The sequence below is a fragment of the Sceloporus undulatus genome, chromosome 11 (assembly GCF_019175285.1).
Source record: "Sceloporus undulatus isolate JIND9_A2432 ecotype Alabama chromosome 11, SceUnd_v1.1, whole genome shotgun sequence".
In the NCBI taxonomy this organism is placed as follows: Eukaryota; Metazoa; Chordata; class Lepidosauria; order Squamata; family Phrynosomatidae; genus Sceloporus; species Sceloporus undulatus.
The window spans coordinates 10,557,904-10,583,410 of record NC_056532.1 but is presented as its reverse complement, the minus strand read 5'-3'; the positions used below and the strand labels follow the sequence as shown (position 1 = coordinate 10,583,410).

General features: G+C 42.6%; 1 protein-coding gene across 12 annotated transcripts in view; it reads right to left on the bottom strand.

The window, feature by feature from the left end:
- Positions 1 to 25,507, bottom strand: part of LOC121917114 (RNA-binding protein Musashi homolog 2-like) — a 911,933-nt gene that overhangs the window by 293,608 nt on the left and 592,818 nt on the right. The window contains exon 1 of one of the 12 annotated variants that reach the window (XM_042442810.1): positions 16,063 to 16,155. The exons of the other annotated variants lie outside the window; for them this stretch is intronic. The gene's annotated coding sequence lies outside the window, so the exon portion shown is untranslated. Of the gene's footprint in view, positions 1 to 16,062; positions 16,156 to 25,507 lie in introns of those variants that run through there. 12 annotated transcript variants of the gene reach the window in all.

Here is a 25,507-nt window from a genome sequence, read left to right as displayed (position 1 = left end):
TGGCAGCGATCTTCAAATGGACGGCAGGCACCTGCTGAGAAGGGCTGAGAACTTTAAATGTGCATTGTTTGGATCCCATTCCAGAAAGCATGGTCATAGCTGTCCTTCACTATAAAGGGAAAAGAGCACACACTTAACACAGAAAGTTCACCAGGAGCCTTCCCTGTTGTTCAAAGTAAAATATGTTTCTTTCCTTCATGTATGTGTGTGTGTGTGTGTGTGTTTTATGGCTGCCGGGTGTCTCTTTCTATAAGGGATATCCCCTATTTGAGGTCTAGAAAGCATCCCCTTTTATACAGACTAAATAAGATGATCCCCAAAATCTGTAATTTGGGGTGTTGGCACTTTTTCCTGCATGGCAGGGGGTTGGACTGGATGGCCCTTGTGGTCTCTTCCAACTCTATGATTCTATGATTCTATAAAGAGAGAAATGTGTGCATCATGTTCTGAATGTGGACAGTACAGCCAGCCCAGTGGGTTTTCATGGCCAAGCGAGGATTCAAAATCTGATCTCCAGAGTCATAGTCCAGCACTCAAACCACTGCACCACACTATCTCTCTGTTTAGGCAGAACAAAACCTTGTTCATAGCTGTTAAGGCTGCACGGTTATGAACTCTGAGCGTCCTTTATTGCTGTTTTGAAAATTGGCATCTTACGTATGTGTGTTTAAGGAAACAATATGCTGAAGCTACAAAGCCAAGGCCCCTTTCTGAGCACAAGTTATGTTGCTGTTCATATTGATGAAAGCTGAGCGATTTGATCTTTCCCAGATGTTGTCTGGAGAGGGAAAGGTAAGTGGAGACATCCTTGGATAATGAAAATTCAAGGCCATAGCCTCCACCACGAATGTATTCGCATCATCTCTGATTTGTGGCAACCCTAAGGTTGCCCTTTGAAAGCCATCCAAGTTGGCAGCCATAAGCTACATGATGCAGCAACTATAAAGCGATGTACGTTTGTAAAGAACTTCTTACATTGACTGTGGCATAGATATGAGAATTACAGAACTCCCCTCTTCAGGCTAACCATGAACTTGTCACGGACCACTGTTAGATGCTTCATTTTAGCAGGAAGCCTCAAAATCTGTGCCAAGGTGAAAACCTGGTTCAAAGTGAAAAGCATATCTGTCCAGATACCACCGGAAACCATTTGTTTCAAGGAGGACTCTGTGGTGAAGCGTCCCCAAAGAATCAGGCCCAGCAACTGCAGAAAGATGGTCAGTCCTTTGCAACTCACCTGTGCCCCTCAGAAAGAAAAGGATGAACCGACTAAGAACACAACCCTTCAGCAAATTCTGTCGCATGTGAGAAATACAGCATTTGCCTCCGGCGATGGATACAGTCCTATTAGCTCCAGCTCATCCCAAGATCAAGGGGTTTACAAAGTCTATTTTGAAATAAACATCATGTTTCACAGGGGGAAAAAATCATGATCTTCACAGTGCCAGCGTAGCTTTGAAATCAAAAGCCCTGCAAGCAGGAATAGATTTCCCTTTTTCGCCTCTGCGTTATTGTTTCACCTGCGGAACCATCCTTTCAAGTGCCAGGGCGGCCTGTGAAATAACCAGCTGCAAATCTTCGACTCATGGAGGAAGGCAGCGGCCTCGCTTTGAATAAGCACAGAGCAAGTAACTCTGGCGTTCGGACCCTAAGGACACGCAGGCCCTTCTTCAGCCAGCAATTTGAAGATGCTAACACAATCCCAGATGAGATGTGTATGTCTGTGCCTTCAGGTCGCCTGTCAACTTATGGTGACCCCGTAAATTTCATAGGGTTTTCTTCGGCAAGGAATATTCAGACGTAGTTTTGCCAGTTCCTTCCCCTGAATTATAACGTAGAGCACCTTGGCAGTTTTGCATCCAAGTACTAACCCTGTGTAGCTTCCAAGATCAGAAGGGATCTAGTGCCTTTAGGGCATTTAGTGTATATACTCATGTATAAGTCTAGAAATTTTAGTCAAAAAATTGATCCTAAAACCTGGGTTGACGTATCCATGGATCAATGTAAATACTGCACTTTAACTCTTATAAGAAAGGGAACCATTCCTGGTGAAAGACAAAACTGTAATGTGTCCTGGAAGCACTGACCCCTCTTTAATCTCTCATCCATCCAGCCTTTAGGGTAAGCCCAACGTACAGAATTTTGCAGGTTCCTTGGCATTGTTTTCCTTTGCTTCATCATTTAGATTCCTCTGTTGCATGCACCTAAGTTTTACCATCAAGTTATTCACGGATCACATCGAAATCTACAATTTTGGCTCCAAAGGCATCTGAGAAAGTAGACTGAGGTATAGGAAAGCTCATGCTTTGTGTACGTTTACAGCGCTATAAAAATAAACTGTAATAATAATAATAAAACTTCTTTCTTTCAGTGAGTCTCAAAGGTGCTACGAGATCTCTCTACGTACTGATTCTATAGACTAACACGGCTATATCTTTGAATTCTCTCAAGTCCATGGTTCAGAAGACCTGAACCAAGAGCATCTTGGCTAACAAATCACATTCTTAGACACTACTACAGTATCCAGGCTCCAACATGTATATCCTACTTTTCTATAGTGGGGAGCAATGAAAGGGGAACTGTCAGGTAACTTACTTGTCGGGGGGGGGGGGAACCCCACATATGCTGTGTTAATTATATACAACAAAAATATGCCAATTAACCCTAAATATGTCCATCAACCCTACCTCCCGATCATTAAAAGCGCTTCTCATGTGAATTTGACTGGTGAAAATGCTGCAACCCCTTTCCTAACCACAGAAAAGGAGAGCTCTCTGAGTCACTGGGATCCAGATGCATCATTAATTACTATTTAGCCCAAATATAACTTCAGGAAAGGTTGCAAGCCTCGGTACGCTCCAGCCCGACCACGTGCGTCCTGGACTAGTTTCAGATTAAGAGATAGCTAATCCGCCTTCTGTTTAGATTACCTAAATTGGTTTTCTACCTGAGCTACTTTGTCCTTGTCCTCATTTCGGCAGACTGATATTTTTTTTAACAAACGTACAATGAATCGTTTGTGAGAATGTATACGAAATTATCCACGCCTTTCTCTTGTGACATTAGGCAGACAGCAGCAATGTTTGTTCCAGAATTTGGGGTTCCCTTACGCCACACCTTGCCACTGCCACATGGACCAAAACAGTGGTTCGCCCAAGCTGTGCGCTTTAAGGGATTCTGGACTTCAGCTCCCAGCAGCCTCAGCCACGTTGGCCAGTAGTCTGGGATTCTGGGAGCTGAAGTTCAAAATCCCTTAAAGAGCACAGTTTGGGGACCACTGGACCAAGAGAAGACATAAGAAGAGGCTTCTTCTTCTCCTCTACGTCTTCTTCCTTCTCCTCCTTGTTCACTTGCTCAGACAGGTGGCAATAGCTCTGAGAAGATTAACAATCAAAATTAGGACATTTTTACCTGAAATGAATATTAGTGACATAAACGACATAGTTTTCCATGTCAGAACAAGACATGTTAGGAAGGTATTTCATAAAGGGCAAGTATGTCATACCCTCCCAACTGTCTCGATTTGGAAAGAACAGTCCCTATTCATCCCTTATCTGCTTTTAAGTGTTCCAGTTTCTCTCTGATCCTCCCACTTTGTCCCCCTTCACCCTCGACTTCTGCAAAATGAGTTCAAAGTGTAAAAGTAGTTTGCGTTCAGTTAATGGAACAAGAAAGAGAGGACAAGAGAGAAGCAGACTCTTGTCCCTTACCAGTCTTCTCTATGCCTGCAAGATCTCGCCTAACAGATCTCTGGAGGTAGAGGGATCTTGTAGCACCTTTCAGACTAACTGAACAAAAGAAATGGGCAGCACGAGCTTTCCTAGACTTCCATCTACTTACTCAGATGTATTACAATGCGTCTGATGAAGCAGAGTGAAGTCTATGATAGCTCCTGCTGCCCATTTCTTTCTTTCAGTGAGTCTCAAAGGTGTGACAAGATCTCTCTGCGCACTGATTATACAGACTAACATGGCTATACCTTTGAGATCACTGGAGGAAAACCCAGTGCCTAGGTACCCATGTTTGCTTCTACTCTTTCTACTCAGCACGCACTACAACTTGTCCTAAGTACTTTCTGGTGGAACCAGAAGAGTAACAGATAAACACTGCCCGTAATGACACAACAAATGACTCAAACAGGAGATGAAATTTCCGAAAGTCTAAACTGCCCACCTCCCCACCAAAAAATGGAGCAATGTGGCTGACACACCGCAGGGCCACCGGAGAGGAGATAATGTTTGCAACTGCCTAAAAGCCTTCTAGCTTCAGACAATATCTCCGACGGTGTATATAAAGCCACTTGAAGAGGTCATAAGTGACCGATTTAAGGCCATTTGCTTGCATGTAGGAAAAAGCGTCATTATTATACCCATTTCCCACAACACAGCACTTTCCCCACCGCCTCTCCTTGCAGCCAAGGAACAGTCGTCTCTCGCCGATATTTTAAACACTTCCCTGCCAACTCTTCTTTGGAAGAGTCAAAATGGTCTACTTTTGTTTTTAAAAAAATGGAGCAGTAACAAGCACTTTACTCAGGATGTTAACTTTCTTTCTTTTTCCAGCAAGGCAACAACAACGTTGTATTGCAGCATTATCCCACACAATGCATTACCTGATAAGAATCTTTCTCTTCTCATTTTTCAAGGAAAAAAACAACAACTGGTGTGGACATTGCTCAGGACGTTCAATGCAGAAGTCCTCCATCTTCGCCCCGCTGCAACTTTAAGGCACATTTCTGCAGTCGTTCTCATCCCCCCCAAAATATTTCTCAAAGGGTGCATCTAGAAACATTGCAGTTTGATGTGAAGTCGACGGCTTCCGTGGCTGGCATCCATAGTTTTTTGTGGGGTTTTCAGGCCATGTGTCCGTGTTCTAGAAGAGTTTATTCCTGACGTTTCACTGGCATCTTCAAAGAAAAATCTCCGAAGATGCCAGACACAGATGCTGGCGAAACGTTAGGAATAAACACTTCTAGAACATAGCTACATGGCTCGAAAAACCCACAAAAAACTATTGAAGTTTGACACCACTTCAACCACCCCACACAATCCTGGGATTTGTCGTTTTGGGGAGCCCCCAGCACTCTTTGGCAGAGAAGGCTTGCAAAACTGCAAATCCAGAATTGCACAGTGAAGTGGTGTCAAGCTGCATCATTTCTACAGCATAGATGCACCCAATGACTCCATGTTACTTGGAGAGCTTCACCGAGGAAGGAAAAAGGAGAGAGCTTGCCAAAGTCACCTTTCCGGACCACAGCTCTCAGAATTTGCTAGCCCTGTTGGGCAATGGCTATGCTGGGATCTAGGAGTTGTGGCCTCCAAAAGTAAGCCTTTCAGGTTCTGGAAAGGAACCTGGGAGGCAACTGCAGGTAAGAGTCCTGTGTAAATAACTGCCTATTGGTAATTGGGTTGCTCTTGAAAGACAACCAGACATTTGCATTGCCTGCCTTGAAAGAAGTGGGCCAATAAAGAAAAAGTTATTGTCTCCGGACAGCTAGGGAGATTAGCCCCAGCCAGGCAAAAAACACATTTTCTCTGTTGTGTATTAAAATCTTTTGGGTACTCCGGTTATTACATATTCAAATTACGGCGTCCAGAGCTGACCTTCAATTTCTCCGACTGTAACCAATTTACAAAACAGAGCCTCATGAAAAGTGGCACAGAAAATTGTACCTGTCTAACAAGAAGTCAACGTTTGAAAAATGGCTTTGGAAGAGTCGCGTGATTTAGAGGAAAAAACAAAAACGCCCTACAGCATACTCTACTGACTATATATATATTCCTTTTTAGCTGAGGAAATGTACATGTTTTCTGCATAGGCTAGGATAAATAACCCACCTAGGCTTGGAGGACATTTTGAAGGCAAAGCCTCCAAATCCTCCCAAAATGAACTGATGAAGAGAGTGCCTTCTTTTCTCATGCTAACCATCCTATTATAATGACATCTTCAGAGGCCCCTGGGGCCTCAGGGAAAAATAAACCTTTGGAGCGCTTAATACTCCAATGGATCATTAACTTATTCACACCAAGGCAAAAATTTCTTGGCTGGATGGGATGGTATTTCCACAGCTGTCCAAAGGGAAGGGCTGAAGAAAGCAACTTATATAGCTGTGGTTTTTCTCATGCTTCGGGGGCATTCTTCCACACTTCAGGGTCTTGCAGATAGCTGTCAACAATTAAGGACTTATTAACAATTACGAAACAAGGGCATGCATATGCAAATATGTCCACTATACTCAACAGGCCACTGTGCAAATATGTGACGTATTAAAAATATTAACGCCAGGCTAGTACATCCTTATTTTCTTTGGAGCGTGAAACCTGCTTGCCATTCAGTAATACTGTTCTTGCAACATAAAACCCAGGCGCACCCAATGCAACAGCCAAAAAGTGACAACGCACACACATATATAAAATCCCTGTGCTCTTTGTTTCTTACCTATTTGGATGCAGAACACCTGGGGACCTAATCTCTTTATTGATATTCTCTCACACTTCATCAAAGAGCAATATGTTCTCCTCTTGCATTCACTTGAGCCATCAGATGCTTCACTTTTGCTGTGTTTGTTGGACAATCCAACAACTACCCTCTATCTTTCCTAGCATTATTGTCTTTCCCAATGAATCCTGGCTTCTCATGGTGTGGCCAAAGTACAACCGCCTCAATTCAATCATCTTGGCTTCCAGGAAGAGTTATGGATTGAACTGTTCTAGGACCCATTTGTCAGTCTTTTTGCCCATCCGCTGCATCCTCAGCACTCTTCTCCAGCGCCACATCTCAAATACATTAATTGTCTTCCTATCTGCTTTCTTCACTGTCCAGCCCTCACATCTGTACATGGTGATGGGAAATACAATGGCTTGGACGATTCTGACTTTAGTGTTCAGTTGTACCTTTACTCTTTAGGACCTTGTCTAGTTCTTTCATAGCTGCCCTTTCCATCCCTAGTTGTCTTCTTACTTTTTAACTGCAGTCTCCATTCTGATCAGCATTTGATCCAAGGTACAGGAACTCTTTATTTCAGTTTCCTCGTTGTCTAGGTTGAATTTATGTAGAACCTCCATGGTATGGCAACCCTAAAGCATAGCTATCTCTCTTGTTTTTGGCCAAGATTTGTTTGGAGGGCGTTTGCCATTGCTTTCCTCAGAGACAGAGAGAAGAAGACTTGTCCATGGTCACTCAGTGTGCTTCAATGGACATAAGGAGATTCAGATTCTGGTCCCCCAGACCACTGAAACCATTACTCCATGCTTGCTATTGGGTATCCCTTATTCCGCCGAATAGTGCAAGAGAAAATGGAGGACTCTGCATTTGAAAAGGGCATGCTATCTAAGGAAAGAAGAAAAATCCAACATAATCTCTCAAGCAATTCAGGAGAATTGGGCACTACCAGTGTGGCAAACAATGAACCAACTTGTGACAACTAGGTGCAAGTTCTCATGACTTACTTTGTCATTTAGCCTACTCTGCAGTGTTGTTATAAGAACAAACTTGAGATAACCTCATTGTTGAAAGAGCAAGAATACCAGTATCGGGATACCGATTTATTTAACACAGGCCGAGTCTCCCTTATCCAAACTGCTTTGGACCAATTGTGTTTGGGATTTTGGATTTTTGCATCTACCTAATGAGATATCTTGGAATGGGACCCAAGTCTAAATATGAAATTCATTTATACTTCACATGCATCTTACAAAGGTAATTTTATACATAGTATTTTTAATAACGTTGGACCCGAAACAAAGTTTGTGTACGCTAAAGCATTAGAAAGCAAAGGTGTCACTATCTCAGTCACCCATGTGGACAATTTTGGAGTATTTCAGGTTTCTGAATTCCAGATAAGAGAGACTCAGCCTGTACAGCCAATGAAGAGTAAGCTATTGCTGGCAGAGCACAAGCAACACCTAAGAGCACTCAGCCAGACACTGAAAAACCCGTCCTGCTTAAGGATTATTTCTAATGAAAGCAGACATGTAGCAAACTTAACATGCTTTGCCTGGCAATTTATCATGGGTGTGTCTGAAATGCTTGCTTAAGTAGCCCTTAACATGCTATTGCAGTCACAGTTCTTGGTCTTTTCGGTAACTGTTGTGTTGGTATAGATCTGATTCGGGTTTTTCTGCACACAGAGGGGGGGAAATTGCATTCCTGTCCTAACTTGGCAGATCCATTGCGGTCTCTTAGTCACCCAGATCTTGAAAGTTCAGGCCACCACAATGCACCTTTTAACATTCACGCTACCCTGCTTACATATGGTGAAAAATAATACGATAAGCCTTGTAATTCAGAAGAGTACAGCTGCAAAAGCTGAACACAGCCTTTCCCTAAGAAGATTTTTGCATGACTGGAGCAAAACAACTATCAGCCCAACCGACCCAGAACTCAGCTACATCTCCACCGTGCAATGGCTTAACCTCTGCGTGCCCCAAATGGCATTTCTGACCCAAATATCCTAGTATAGTATCCCAGCTAACTTTGACGTACTTTTATAGCGGGGGGGGGGGGATAAAACATTCGCATTTCACAAAGCCGGCTGCATCTTGACACAAACCCAGAAGGACGTGGGAAACAGGGCAGCGGAGGTATATAAAGGCCCAATTGTAGCAGCCCACTGGATTGGAAATGACTGGTAAGCCTAATGAAACAAAACTTTTTGGCAGCGAAACAGAACGAAAGGCATGAGACAATAAAAAGGCAGGAACAAAGGGAGCAGAGTTGTTTCAGCTTAGCAAAATAAGCTCACTTTGTTGTTGGGAAAAGCCAAAGCCGATTAAGATAAACCAGTGACTAAGCATACGTCTTCTCAACTAATTACACAGCTCCCCATATAAAGTATATAAATTGCAAGGCTCTCCAGAAATAAGGACGACCGAGTTATTTTCACAGGGGTTCGGGAAAGCAAGTGGTACCTACAACAAGACTGACGGGGTGGCGGTGGAGTATCAGTTGCTTTTACACGCACTAGTTATGGTTTTAAAAGAAGGAGAATCCCCCTGGCCTAGCAGAAGTGTATCCAACGGCAATCTATTTGAAAGTTTAACCAAGTGTTAAGAGGATGAGGGCTTTTAAATAAATGCATACTTTCTTTCTCACACGCATGTGCATTCCTGTGTGCGCTCCTTGATTCATTAATATTCTGAGTACCTCAGTACATTCTGTGTTGTTGTGTGCCTTCAAGTTGCTTCTGATTTATGGTGACCCTATGATAGGGTTTTCTGGGGCTGAGAGTGTGTGACTTGCCCAGTGTGTCTCTATGGCTGAGCAAGGAACGGTTGTACTCAAACCACTACACCATACTGGCTCTCTCTGTACAGCCACAGAAGTGAAAAAGCCCAAATACTGTACAGCCAAGGAATCCCAAATCCATCTTCTGACCTTCCCAAAATGCATTGGGCTTCTTCTCTCAAAGAAACCAGAGTCATCCCATTAAAGTCAACGAAACTACTTCAGGTACTATATCATATGCAAGGTTTAATGCATTCCAATTTCAAACTTTGATTTTCCATTTTCTATAAGGGACACCATTTTACGATGCCATTGTATTTAATGAAACTTGAGCATCCACAGATTTTGTTATGGGAGAACCCAGAACCAAACCCCAGTGGATAACAAGGACTCAGTGTACAGGAAATGAGATTCCACCTAAACCTTAGGAAGAACCTCCTAACATTTAGAGATGTTTGACAGTGGAATGTTCTGCTTCAGAGACTGATGGAGTCTCCTTCTTTGGAGGTTCGGAAGCAGAGGCTTGATGGACATCTGTCAGGAGTGCTTTGAATCTTCCTGCATGGCAAAGGATTGGACTGGATGCCCTTTGGGTCTCTTCCAACTCTATGGTTCTAATAACTAGAACTTAAGACAAAAGTTCATATCAATCAATAGGGAGATTTTCAACTTAGAGGTCGTAATCTAGAGGGTTTTAGACCCAAAACATATTGGCAACCAAGTGCAGTTTCTTCAGAATGTATGTGATATGGTTTCCTCTCAGAAGTCTAACTGCTACATTTTCTACAAGTTATCTTCAAGGGCAGCCCCATGGTAGAGTGCATTAAGGGGTGACATGACAGCTATGTCTAAATATCTGAAGGGATGTCATATTGAGGAGGGAGCAAGCTTGTTTTCTGCTGCTCCATGGAACAGGACCCAGAACAATGGATGCAAGCTAAAGGAACAGAGATTCTACCTCAACAGTACTAAGAATGGCTTGGCCGTAAGAGCTGTTTGACACTGGAAGATGTTGCCTTGGAGAGTAGTGGAGTCTCCTGCTTTGGAGGCCTTTAAACAGAGGCTGGAAGGCCATCTGCCAGGGATACTTTAATTGCTTGTTCCTGCATGGCAGAAGGGGGTTGGACTGGATGGCCCTTGGGTTCTCTTCCAAATCTATGATTTTATCATTCTATGTGGTTAAATTATCCTTGATACGGAAAGGTTGCAACTGGTGGTCCAGTCAAAGCTGGCTCCAAGCACTCCAAGCTATGGAATTCAACTGGGAATCCAGCAACAAAGATGGATCAAGGAGTACTCCAGGCTAAGCATCCACTCTTCTGTTGTTAATCATCATTGACTGGTTTTTTAATTTGTGAGTCAGTGATAACCATACGTTTGTTTCCAGAAGGTGTTGCATCAGTTTGTGTTTCGTTGTTGTTGCGTGCCTTCAAGTAGTTACTGACTTATGGAGACCCTAAGGCAACTTATGACGGCATTTTCTTTGCAGGATTTGTTCAGATGGGGTTTGTCTTTGCCTTCTTCTGAGGCTGAGAGAGTGTGACTTCCCCATGATCATCCCTATGGCCAGGCGGGGGATTCAGACCCTGGTCTCCAGGGTCCCTAGCCAATGCTCAAACCTGGGTACTACCCAATGTCATAAAGTGGTATTTCCTCTGCTTTATACAGAGAAAGAATAATACTGCTTGTAAAATGTTGATTGCCATCTGCAGTTTGTCTAAATCATCTCATTTAAGTATTCTAGAGTTCAAAACGTCTGGCAGGAATGATTGGCTGTCTTCTCAGGTGATCAGAAATAAATAAATCTCGCTCCGAAATCTGAAAGAACTAATCCCTTGAGCATTAAACTGGAATGTTTTCAAATGGAATAAGTAATATGTAGTTAACGTGTCATTTTATAGCGTTGGTTATGCTGGTGGATGTGCCATTTCTACAAATAGCCAAGCTCACAATTTAACTTGTATCATTACAGTGTTAAGTTTTAAAGTATGCTTTAGAATGTCTGTTTGCATTGTTCTAAAGGGTATGAAGGATGCCCTTCCCTCCTTTTGTACCCCTTCAAGACCCAACTGGTGCTGACATTGGTTTGTTTCTGGTGCCAAGTCAAAATGTGACTTTTTATTAAACCCTCCGCCGGCTAATATACTTCTTCCAAAATGTACGTGTACAAGATTTTAACCTTTCAGCTCTTTTAACTTGTTGAAGTGTTTAACATGTTTTCAGCCTGTTTAAAATACATTTACTGCTTTAGATTCAACCATTTGCCCTGTTCTTTACTCATATGCTGCCCTAGATCCCACGACATGCAACAGGAAACACTTTATCTTCAGCAAATACGTCTCTACCCAGAAAGAAGCCCCATAAATTTCTTGTTGTGGTTTGCCTTCAACTCATTTCTAAACCTTATCATGGGGTTTCCTTGGCAAGAGTTATTCAGAGGTTATTGCTATTGCCTTCCCCTAAGGCTGAGAGCACGTGACATGCTTCAAAGTCACCCAATGTATTTCGTGGCCAAGGTGGGAATCGAAGCCTGGTAAATACCCTCCAACTATCTGGTTTGTCAGGGACAGTTCCAACTAATCCTCTGCCACCCCACATTTTCATCTGCTTTTAAAATGTCCCGTTTCCCTCTTCTCCTTCCACTTTTTGTCCTCACCTTACTTCAACTGCTGCAAACTGAATTCAATGTGCAAAAGTGGTTTGTACTCAGTTGGCGGTGTGTGTGTAACCTTGTCTTTTCCAGTAGGGTCAAGCAAAAGTAAAATGCTGTATCCTTTCCTAGCTTGTTTGTCCATTCTCAATAACTTTTCCCATTCAGACTACACTTGGATGCTGCTTGGCCACAGGTGTCCCTATTTCCATCTGTGAAATGTTGGGAACTATGAAACGCACACCATGACCTGTTACGGACTGCCAAAATAAAGCTGCTTTGGGTCTCTTTGGAGGTATGCTGTTTAAATGATGCATGGGTCCTAAGAGTCCGGAGGTCACGCCAAAGCCTCACTCCATTCCTAAGCACTGGAGTGCAGCTTTGGTGCAGCTTCCGGATTCTTCTGATGCATGCATCATTTACACAGCATACCTCCAAAGAGACCCCAAGCAGCTTTATTTTGGCAGTCTGTAACAGGCCCATGTTAGTTTTTTGTGGGTTTTTCGGGGCTCTGTGGCCATGTTCTAGAAGAGTTTATCCCTGACGTTTCGCCAGCATCTGTGGCTGGCAATTTCTCGGAAGACGCCAGCCCCAGATGTTGGTGAAACATCGGGAACAAACTCTTCTAGAACATGGCCACAGAACCCAAAAAACCCACCAAAAACGATGGATGCCGGCCATGAAAGCCTTCGACTTCGCACACAATGTTATCAGCGAGGATTTGGGCGGCCCGTGACAGACCTGCTTTTTATTACAAAGTTGAACGCTGCCCTGAAAATTGAGATTAAAAGGCATCTATTGTTCTGGGATGTATTCCATTTAAGGGTGGCAACATTAAGCAATAACTTCTTTTTTAAACAAGACGACACAATTTTCAAGAAGGCAAAGAAGGAGAGAGACGAGGCGGAGGGCTCTCCAAAGAGGCACCAAGACCTACTAAATCGCTTGGATGATCTCAGCTTGGTTGTCTATTTTTCAGACTCAGCATGAAGCCACCAGATGGCAAAACAAAACAAAACGCAAAAAAAAATGATTCCTCAAGGGTGCATGCAAGAAACACAGAAACATGCACGCGGCAAAACTGTTATTAACTTCAAAACTAGACGGAGGAGTTTGGCAGATTTGACAATAACTAGGGAAGAAACATTCAAACGCTGCCATAATCCTTTAATAAAGGGCTCAGCAGGCTGTAAACATCATCCTGCCGGAATCGAAGATTATCATTGAAGGAAATAAAATGAACGGTTTTGCAAAACAACTATCAATCCAGCACAATAACTATTTAGACGTCCCCTTGCCACAAAAGAGGAAGGTGTACACAAAAACAAGGCTTTCAAAGGCAACCCTAAAAATACAGGATGCGATCGGTGGAAGCTTCCTTCAGTAAAACGCCGCCAGGACGGATGACGCAAGCAGAAACGTGGACCGAAAAGCCTTTGTCAGAGATGAGGCGACTTACCAAACCCACTCACTCGCAGTCAATAAATAAACCTTCCTAAAGTGATATTAAACATAGCAATGACACCATCAGCCATTTGTAAAGTCACCACTGAAATCAGAGCTGGTCCAAGACATTTTATTTGGTGAGATGTTTTAGTATGTGAGTAAAATCAAAATGGTGCCACTTTAGCACTTGTTCATATGAGGCAAAGTCTATCCATAAGCACAAGTCCCTAACAAACTAACCTAAGCTAAGAGCACACTAATAATAATAATAATAATAATAATAATAATAATAATAATAATATAAAACTTTATTTATATCCCGCTTCTCTGTTGCAAAACAACCGAAGCGGCTTACATATTAAAATGCCATACGAAGTACACTACAGGTTGACTTTCGCTTATCTGGAATTCAGCAATGTTTTAAAATCCAACACTTTCTTCACAGATGGCTGAGACGGTGACACCTTTTCTTTCTCATGGTTCAATGGACACCAACTTTGTTTCATGCACAATGTTATTAAAAATATTGTGTATAAAATGGCCTCCAACCTATGTGTATAAAGTGTACGTGGAACACAATTTATACTTGGGTCCCATCTCCAAGATCTCTCCTTTACGTATATGGCAAATATTCCTACATTTGAAAAAGATCCAAAATCCAAACCACTTCTGATCCCAAGCGTTTTGGATCAGGGAGAATGTTTTCTTGTGTCGTTTTGCAACATATTGTAATGGATGTTGTGCCACGGACAGATAAACTTGATGATGAAAAGGGAGAACCAACCTGTAGTAATATGTGAATAGGCCAACATGGCATATGGAAGCTCCTATCTCTAGTTCAGATCTGTAGTTTCTTCCTGCCCAGTTGCCCTCCACAGCATTGCAAAGCCACCATCTTTGGCGGAGCCACCTCTGATGGAAATCAATCCAAGCTTCAAACATACTCAAGGGTCACCACCTCCACGGTTTATATATTTTAATGGAGATGTCAAACTGATCAGAGTTCAAGATATGGTTGCGTTCTTATATCAGTATCTATTGTAAGACCAAAACTAAAGAAGCAAACAATAGCAGCATAACCTCGATGGATTTATAACTTGAACCGGAGGATTGCTGGATAAGGATCAGCAGAATGGGAGAAACACTTGATTTCTCTAAAGGTGAGTTTATCCGCTGGGATTGGTGACGCAACAGCTTCTCAGAACGTCCATCAAAGTGTCAAGCCCAACTAGGGCAGAATCAATGGGAACTTATATAAATGTTGATTTGCTAACTTGATACAACTGTAGTTGGGACTAGCAAGTGGTTTAGGCCTGAATGGATATATATATTTTGGATAAAACATGCATGCCGGAGTGTGGTACCACTTGAAACAAAGCTACACAAAGAAATTCCTCTTTAAGCACATCATGTAAAAAGATAAAGACATCACTGGGGTAATTTGCAACCACAAGAGGCTCTACATAATGCCTCTTGTCACCTATTCCACGTTTATTAAAGGCAGAAAAAGCACAGTGCAAGAAGGGTCACTTTCCTGCCATTTGTGGATCAGCTTGGGGGGAGAGAATTTGAGGAGCCTGGAAAAAGTTTGTTTTCTGGACTCTAAAACAGCACAGGAAGAGGATTATGGAAGCTGTAATCCAAAAAAAATTAATTTTGCAACCTCTAGAAACAGGCCACCACAGAAGTGTACTTACAAGGGGTAGGAGAATGGTTTATAAGCCACATAGGGCTGCCACCAAAACCAGCAGCCCCATGTCCAATTCTTCCCATCAGAAACTACATCATATATTGTCATGGCTTGCATGTCCATGTCTCTGAATGGCACTGGTGGTACCACATAAACCATAATAACATCAGGATGTGGTATAAATGTACTACTGTTTACAAAGGGAAGAAGGGCACAACTCTACATAAACTTTTGTGCCTTTGCCAGGAGGTGCCATCCTTCTTTTAAGACAGTAGTAAGCCCAAGAGAGTCACAAGGTGACCCTTTCACTCTTATGAAGGGGCTAACACACAACCAGCCACACAACGGAGCGCACATGTAGGTCGCTCCCAAAAAGGATCACACTAGATGTGCCTTCTAAAATCTACCCTACTAGATGTCTACTCTAGGAAAAAGGGGAATTTATTGTTAAACTTTCTCTTCTTCACATAGCCTTCTGCGTTTTCCACGACGGTTATGTTCCAGAAACCTTCACTGGATATTTTAAAATGAAAGTAGACATTGTAGTGTTGAACACACACTCCAGTTTCTGCATCTCCTAATGTAACACACACATTTTTGTTCCCTTCTCCCTCCCCAAATCACGACTAAAGACCATCAAAATCCAAACCTTACCTTAGACAAAATAAGAGCACATCATCAGTGATTCTGATGCGGGAACACTATATTACTTAACAACATGCTGATTTGATGGCTGGCACAAGGAACACTGCTTTGCAAAAAGCACAATGTTCTTCAGCAAAGAGTGTTTTTGTTGATCTACTCACTGGTAATATACTGCCAAACTCTCTCACACACACACATATCCTATACACCATAAACACATGCCACACACTTATATGCAATTTCTGGATAAAAAGATACCCAAGGCAGAGAAATACCAGGCACACAAGTCTGTATAACAACCATTCACCTTCACAAGAGACCACAGCTGCAGTATGTATTCAGATTTCCAAAATGCCATCGTACAAAGAATTCAGAGTATGCTGCGTTGATCCACAGTAGACCTTACCTTGCCAAACTGTTCAAAGTATTGCTTTACGTCTTCCACTACCGTATTAGCCGATAATCCACCTACAAATATTTTCTTTGTTCTTGTGACCATCTGTAAGAAATTAGAAAAAAAGAACGAGAGAAAAGAGCATTAGTCCAGATTATTCAAAAACAATGCCTGTCATAGACATGGTTTTCAGATGCTATCCTTAATCCAGTTAACAAAAATCTCCCCCTTTCCATGAAAAGGAATGTACATTCAATTCAATTATACGAGGGACCGCTGTTTGGTTAAGAGGGCTTTGATGGCTGGGTTGAGGCATTCGCCAACCCCAATGCCCACTGGGTATTTTCTTTTAATAAGCATTTTCATTTTGAGAAGGCTTTCTCTCTCCACTCATATAAAACAAAAATAAATGGCAGCCAAGCATCCAACGTTTCCTGCAGACTGACCACCATTGTTTCACAATAAGTCCCTGACGCTGACCACCTCCAACAGTTTCCGTTCCAGCCCTTTTCCAAAGAGCTCAGGATGGAAAGTCGCCCAAACTTCTGCTAACCCGGGGAGGGTTACTTCTGGTTTAAATGTGGAGGCACAACACCCCCAAATAACACAAATGTATTAGTTAATGATTCAGAAATATGCATATCCTGCCTTCAAAGAATCCTACAAAAGACAATTACATCTTCACCATTTGCACAATCGTCTCTAGAAGAACGGGGCAAGTCTCCTCTAAGACTGCAGGATGGCTCCATTTCCCAACATAACCACTTTCCCTTCTTCAGAAGAACAACCATGTTCAGAGATGGGACAACACATTCCCAATTATGGGGATACTTCTGGGATCCCCAAACACATCTCCTGGTAACATGGGATGCATCTGGAAACATGCTGCTTGTACGTAAATGGAAATGGCTATAGATAACAACACTGCACCAACTATTTGCCTCCTCCAAAGGGAGCAGAGGCAATTCGGTTGTTGTTAAATGCCATCAAGTCAACTTTGACTTATGGCAATTCTACGACTTATGGCAACTTTGATTTATGGCAGGCAACTCTTCCTCTGAAATAGACCCTACAGTACTTGGTGTTCAGTGACAATGTCCCATCCAAGTACTAACCAGGGTTGATCTTGGTTAGCTTCCAAGAACCTTTAGGTCTGAGGTTCTCAATCTTTCATCCTCCAGTTGTTTTGAACTTCAGCGCCCAGAAGCCTTTGCCAACATGGCCAACGATGAAGGAATCTGGGAGATGAAGTCAAAAACATCTGGAGGACTAGAGATTGAGAATCACTGCTTTAGGTTATTTAGGCCAATCCAAAACTGTTTGAGTCCCCAAAGGATCATACGTTGCACCCATGCAACCTTCTCATCCTTCTGTATGTGACCTGATAGCTTTGCCAACACTCAGTCTCAGTTTCCTCCGTGACAAACATAAATTGCCCTCCACAGGTTGAAGGACCAAGACTATAAAGCGCCCAGGAGACAGAAAATACTGGATAAATCCAACTGAGAATCTGAACCAATGGAGGAGCCCAGAACATTGCTTGCAACAATCAAAAAGGAACTAAGCTGGGATCCGTGATTTACAATAAAAGGGCGTTTCCCTGCTGAAAAGCTGGGTCTCTGTTTGGTTCTTCTACATTTTAGAAACTTCTAAAATGCTGCTCTGCATCTTTTCAGAACCCATACCTTTGACTACAACAAGACCTTCAAGGAAGTTTTGATTTTCTAGCTTTTTTTTTGGTGAACGTGGGAGGCAGGGGAACAGTGGAAGGTAGAAAGCGTGATAAAGAATCCATCGTAAATCACACACGATTTACAAGGAAATCTTAACAGGTGTCAAAAACAACCCAGAGTGGCTTTTGGCCGTGGCAGCAAATGTGTTGTGACTTGCGCTGCGTGCGGGAGCGTTCTGTGACTCTGAGGATCAATTAAAAACTAATTTTAGTGAGATTGTCTTGTGTGCGGCTTAGGCGGCGCAGAGTGGGAGGCATTCGAGAAGAGAAGCCAACAAGGGAGAAATTATTCTTTGGCTGCAAACATCGCTGCTGGAAGACATTAGCTTGAACATGCAACACCTTACAACAGGGACCTGCACAGCTCCCTGAGTTGAACTGGGGATATTGTTTGCTGAGTCAAATAAGGGCATACACAAGGGCAAAGGGAAAAAGAAATCCTTCGAGCCTGCACACAAGAGCTTCAGCCTCTTTGGCTCTCCGGCCTTCTAACTGGTCCAAGGAAAGGACCATAACATGTGCTGTCAAATTCACATCCTGAGGAATAAGAGTGTGGGTTTTGGCCACAAGATGAAAAGTCTACATGTCTCCTTTATGTCTCAAATTGCCATTGGGAGGGTCCAACTCAAGAAGTACCTTCTCAGCGTTCAAAAAGACCCTTTCAGCACATGGCTCCAGTTCACCTTCTCAGCACTTTAGCTGGAGACAGATGACAGAACGAGAGAGGAGCTTCTCATGGCAGGCATCACCAACTTCTTTCCTCTGCCACTTCTACTTTTTACGGAGGCTATGAATGAACCTTGATCCAGGTTGGCCCTGCAGTTCCAACAGTAGGATCCTTATCACTCAATTTGCCCCTTTTCTCTCAAGATCCCTCCCCAAATCTAACCTATCCTGGACAAAATGCTTGGTTGTTCAGTGGATCCAGTGTGGTAAACTGAAACACCCTGCTTACCAGACAAAGCCGTGGAATGAGATAGGCACCTTCAACCATGCTTTAATGCATCATTTTCAACTTTGAGGAAATGGGTGGCGGAGATAAACCCTGACTCCACAAAACCCAGCCCAGCAGTTGTTATCCCAGGACCATTGCCTGCATCAACAGGTCTAAAGATTTCGTCTGTTTTTCCTGAAACGGTTGCAGGATTCATTAAGTAACCATCTATTTTGCTTCTATTATAACACTGACACTGGAATCTGAGTAACAGGACAATGTGTGCCCCACTAGACAGAAAGTACAGGAGGAAATGTTCATGCTTGCAACATCCAAGCTGATCTGGAGGCCAAGAAGAAGCAAGATACCCAAGTCCACATGCCTTCTATCTCTGACTGAAGTGGGGAAGACCCACCTGAGATCATGAGGTGATGGCTTCACCTGCAAGAAGCACCCTAAAACCTGAGATGGAGATCCGTTTTTAAAGTATCTTTCGATCTGCACTGTGCTTGGACCCTCCTTATTATCCCACCCCCCAAAAGACCTCTAGGCTTATTATGGAACAAATTTCAAACCCTACTGAAAGATGGCTAGGGTGGATACTGGCCCCCTGGACTCTCATCCTCGCCATCTTTCAGCAACTTAATTCGCTCCCTTTTAAATAAAATCACCTTTAAAACCGAGTAGCATTAAAATTCAATTATTCCTCTTCTGGCTGCAATCCACGGCTCTACAATTGAAGTCCAAGCATATATTTTGCTGTAGAAAATTGTCATTTACAAATAAGAACTGGCTGAGGCAGCCTTGTAACTAAACCATTTGCAGGCCTGTCAGGGGCCTTTTGCATGCCAGCGTTTGATTTAATATGGGGCCAAGCATTTGGTGTCATAGGGAAAGAAGGGGGGGGGGGGACAAGGGGAAAGGCAATTATTCTTGGTAAAAAAATGCAATTTGATATGCAATGTCTGGAAGGGGAAAAGAAGACAAGGAAGGAAGAAAAGCAGCTTCTTTTCAGGTAGGAAGGTAAAAAGAGGGGGGGATCACTTTGCTTCAGTGGCTTTGGTCAAAGAAATATTGGTAATGACAAGGAAATGCACGGCAACAGGGTTTTTAATGTTTGGAGATGCATGGCAAGGGAGGAAATTGTTCCAGAAGGCAGCTCTTTGGCGGAAAAAAAATAAAGCACAAAATTAAGTCTCACCATGGCAATCTGTGTTTTCCTGAAAAGACAGTTCAATTGCTTCGTTATACATGTTCCCCTCCTTCGGAGAATACAAGTGATTTGTTGCCTTAGCGATTCTTTCCACCGTATCGGGCTTAAGCAGATGTCATCGCCCTCCTTCTTCCACTTCCCAACGTTTCACAGAGGAAAACTGGGATGGGCGCGTGTCCAAGCAACATTGGAGTGTGGCCAAAACGGCGAAAAAGTTATTACGGAGGAAGAACGCATAAGCGACAAGAGGCTGCAGCAGTTTGCTTTTGCTTGAGCCTACTGGGAAGGGCAAGTTTCTGCCCCTCCAGTAAGTTAAGCTTTTGCACTGTGAACTCAGTTTGCAATAACTGAAGCAAGTGGAGGACAAATGTGGAAGGGAGAGAATAAACTGTCCCTGCCAAATCGGGAAGGTGGAAGGTATGGCAATGCCAACCTCTGAGATTGCTCACAACAGGGATGGAAAAGACATCCAGCCTGACCAAGATTTTAAACAAATTTATCCAATTACTGTACATATTCAACAATAAGTCGACCTCATGTATAAGTCGAGGACCAAAATTATGGATTTTGATATGACCCATGGATAGGTCGAGGGTAAAACTTAGGGGCATGTAACAAGGGATCGAAAGGATGAAGGAAAGGAAAACAATGCCAAAGAACTTACAAAATTACACAAGTGTAACTATTTCTGCTCACCATAAAAGCTAGATGGATGCGAGAGCTGGGGGTAAATTAGTGCTTCCAAAGGAGATTATATTCTTGCCATTCACTTCAGTTCTCCCGACAATGGATCAAATATTGATCAGAATGGAGATGGCAGTCAAGGAATAATAACAGCAATAAACATAGCAATAGCAATAAGAAGACTAGGAATGGAAAGGGCAGTGATGAAAGAACTAGACAAGGTCATAAAGAGTAAAGATATAAATTGAGCATGAAAGACAAGAATTGTCCAAGCCATCGTATTCCCCATCACCATGGATGGATGAGAGAGTTGGACAGTGAAGAAAGCAGATGAACAGAAAATCAACTCATTTGAGATGTGGTGCTCAAGGGTGCTTCAAGATCTGTCTACGTACTGTTTTTAATGTTGTAAGCCGCCCTGAGTCCCAGTCCTGGGAGAAGGGCGTGATATATAGCACTGTGTATACTGTGGACAGCAAAAAAGATAAGCAAATGGTTCCTTGAAAAGATCAAGCCTGAACTCTCCCTGGAAGTCAAGATGATGAAACTGAGGCTGTCATACTTTGGTCCCATCATGAGAAGATTCATCAGAAACGGCAATAATGCTAGGAAAAGTAGAGGGTAGAAGAAAGAGAGGAAGAGCATAGACTAGATGGATAGACTGAATCAGTGAGATCATGGGTCTGAATCTACAAGACTTAAGCAAAGCAGTGAACGACAAGGGAGCTTGGAGATATCTCATCCACAGTGTCACCATAAATCGAGGTCGACTCAAGGGTAGCTAACAACAAATTCACACACTCCAGTTCATTTGCTGGCATTCACAGAACTGGGATGACTTCAAGTCTGCTTAAGATTCAGATTCAAACTACTTGTAAGATCTGACTAACCAGAAAAGAATGAGAGAGAGAATGAAAGAGAGATCCTCAAGGACTTTTGAGCCTGAAGGGCACAGGGGTGGGAAAACTTGGGAATCTGTGGAGTTGCTTCCCTGTAAAGCATGACATTCACATGGCCTTCTCTTCCCAGGCACTTCAATTTGACAGGGCTTGTCGGGAGAACTCAAAAGGTGTAAAGTGCTTTAATCTGCATCACAAATTGCCAAAATTAATTGAAACTTCAGAGGAAACTAATTAGACCCAAAGCTAAAAATGTTCCTCAGAGTGCCTTCCCTCCATGCAGATCATAAATATACAGATAGTTAGATAGATATTAGTGGGAAATATTCTGCTTCATTCACCTAATCTCTACTTTTTGACATTTCATCCTTCATGGGTGCTTGTATCTTCTAAAATGTATAAGAGTCGGGTGGGGGGAAGGAAGAGAGGAGAAGTCACAATCTATATATACAATGCCAAGTTACATTTCATAATCTATTGTGCTTTGCATTCAGGATACAACTGTGCGGCGGATGAAAAACACAAGTTGCCTAATGGGAAAAGTGAACTTGTAACAGAAATCCTGGCGCTCTGCAGCAGAACAGAAAAGACAGAGAGGGAACAGAGAATCACCTTGGTGCCAATATTTTAAAGGTAGCTTAGCAGTGAGCACCTTCAAAAAAGAGATTCACTTGTAACGATGGGTTCTTCTTGCTCACAATGGATAAGTCTGCAACAACAACAACCCCTTTCTTTGGACATCTTTAAAAAGAGGCTGGACATCTACTTGCCCACGATGCTTTAGCTGGAATTTCTGCTTTAAGCAGAAGGTTGGACCCAACAGCCTTTAGGTACCTCTTCCGATACTGTGATTCTGTTAATGTAGAACTAAAACTTGGCAGGAATTTAAAGTATGGGGATTCATACTTCCATAAAGTATAATAATGCCGTTCGCAACATTTCTGGCCTCTGCTAAAAACATGCATTTCACTCCAGTTGTTTAAGGCCCCGTCTCTGAATTGGTTAGAGGACATTCTTGCAGTCTATTTGAATTTCAAGAAATTGGCTCTTTAGAAAGTCTCCAGTTGGGAACCAGTAATATGCTTCTACCTGATCCTGTGCTCCTATCTCCAAATTGGTAACCTCCCAGCAGAGTTAACTGCTGAACATAAAGAGAACAAAAATAATGACCATGGAATACCTACATGAATCCATCCTGAACAAAGTGGAGATCGAAATAGTTTTTAAAATCCCGTATCTTGGATCAAACATTGTTTAGAATGGAGACTGCAGTCAAGAAATCAGAAGACTAGGAATGGGGAAGGCAGCTAAGAAAGAACTAGACAAGATCCTAAAGAGCAAAGATATACAACTGAGCGCTCATGTCAGAATGGCACAAACTGTTGTATTTCCTATTACCATGCAGGTTTGTGAGAGCTGGGCAGCAAAGAAAGCGAATAAAAAGAAAATCAATTCATTTAAGATGTGGTGCTGGAAAAGAGTGCCGAAGATACTGTGGATAGCCAAAAAGACCAATGTGTCCATGAACCGATCAAGCCTGAAATCTCTATTGGAAGCCAAGATGATGACATTGAGGCTGTCGTACTTTGGGCACATCATGAGAAGGCATGACTCCTTAGAAAAGAGAATAACGCTAGGAAAGGTTGAAGGCAGCAGAAAGAGAGGAAGTCCATATGCCAAATGGATTGACCCCATTAGGGAGGCCTCGGGCCTGAATGTAAGGGCCTAAGCAGAGCACTGGAGGACAGGGGGTCTTAGAGAGGTCTCATCCATAGGGTCACCATAAGTGGAGGTCAACCTGAGTGAATAGTGAACAACAAGTACAAACTCCTCCCAGCAGCTTCACATGCTCCCCAAAAAACCTGTTCTGGTTTGGGGAATCCTCTGCAGTAAGTTCTGGGTGGCATGGAAAACTACAGCCAGAAAGAAACTGGTTGTCCTGGCATCAGAGACTGAAGGACTTTGATAGACCTTAGCTTCTACCTTCTTGTTGAGATTAAGAAAACAAAAAGCAGGGCGCTAATCCCGACAACAAAACTAGAAAAAGATGCCAGTTGTGGCTGTTGTTGCATAACTACAAGTATTTTTCAAATCCTAAGAGGAACTTATCACAGAGGTTTCTTGCCAAAGGTTTGTTCAGATGGAGTTTGCCGTCGTCTTTCTCTGAGGCTGGGAGAGTGTGACTTACCCATGGTCGCCCGGTGGGTTTTCATGGCTTATCTATTGGTGATTCAAAACCTGCTCTTCCTAAGTCCTACTACAACACTAGACAAACATATAATGATCCATAAAATGCATTTTTGGACAACAGAGGAACACACGGTAGCCACTTTCAGGCAAATTAACATGGGTGGCTTCCTATATAACCAAAAAACATTCATGTTTGTGTTGGTTTATGAGTGTAATAAAGATGAACTGAACCGAACATTCGTGTATAAGCAGATGAGTTTCACCAGATTTGGTCTTCTTGGGTGCAACCAATGGGTTTTCCTTCTGAGTAGAAATACAAAGGAGTGCACTGTAATAGAGTCACACAGTTCTCATACATCCGAGATAAAACACCATGCCATTCAGCCCGATTTGCCAAATAACAAAAGATCACTCATGTAACCTTGGTGTCACCTTCAACAAAAGCAAATACTAATTAAAATGTGTTCACCATTATTAAAGATTACAATTACAAACCCATCTGAACTGCGGAAGAGCCTGACTATGGGAAAATAAGCCAAGAGCTGGCAGACAAAATGGCTTACATGTTTGATTTACACTTCCGTTGATCGCAGCGACCTCAGGTACAAATCAAATACTAATGCCCCTTAAAGGTACCCGCTTAAAAATGTAGTAGAATGACTAATCCTATAAAAACTTAATACAATCCTGCTATAAAAAGACTTGATTTAAGAGTGTAACGAACACAATGCACAAAAATTCCTTTGGCAGTTCAGGTTGATTTGTGGAAAGAGGTTTCTTTTTCTTTTTCGAACCAGGTATATTTTGGTAATTCTCATTTCTGGTTTTTCTGGATTTCTTAAAATTCCACCTGTTATCCTTGCTGTATTTAAGGATGCTATATGAAGCTAAGATCTATTAAGAGTTTGGGTTTTTGGGTGGCGGTAGTGGGAACCGCATTATCTTAATCTCCTTTAACCTCTGCTGGTCAGAGGAGACAATACTAGGCCTGAAGGACAAACACCGTGACTCCATATAGGGCAAATGTCTAGTTTCATACATTTACCCAGTATCTCCCATTCTCCTACAATGGGGTGAGAGAAACATGGCACCCCAGATGTTCTACAATGCATTTCCTATTAGCCATTGGTAAAGAATGCTGCAAGTTGCAGTCCAGTATCTTCTGGAGAACCACACTTTGTCTACTGTTCTCTCCCAAACAAAAGCACTGGTGACCTGAACAGTGTAGTAACCGGACACATCAAACGTCCAGCTGCTTCTCATCATGAAGGTGGCAATCGTGTTTCACAATGGCTCAGTGATGCCACGATCCTCGTTTCTAAGACTGCAGATCCTGTTCTAAAACTTCCAAAGGATAAGGAAGAATGGAGAAGAAAGGGGCTGGGTGGGAAGAGAAAGAACAAGGTTTAAAAGCAATTTACATCCCTGCCAAACTACTCTAGCTGATTTCTCAAAAAAAAAGGGAGGAAAAAAAGCCCAAACCTGAACAAATGGAAAAAACTTTAACCCTTAGCCTTGATTAATTTCATCTACATAATACAGATGCTGGCAGCAATCAGCCTCTGATGAGCAAGTCTTCCCTTAATCGCCTGAGAGAAGCCGATGTCTGTGCAACACTTCAATTGGTTTTTTTCCACAAAGATGAGCTTTCGTCTGAAGAGACCCCAATGAGCACTCAGAAAGGTCCCCAAGATATACTCACTCCTTCCTTCCTTCCTTCCTTTACTTCCCCCCTTCCCTTCCTTTCTTCTTTGCAATTTTTCAAAAACAGTCTTGGCCAGAAAGTGATCCTTTCTATCGCTATC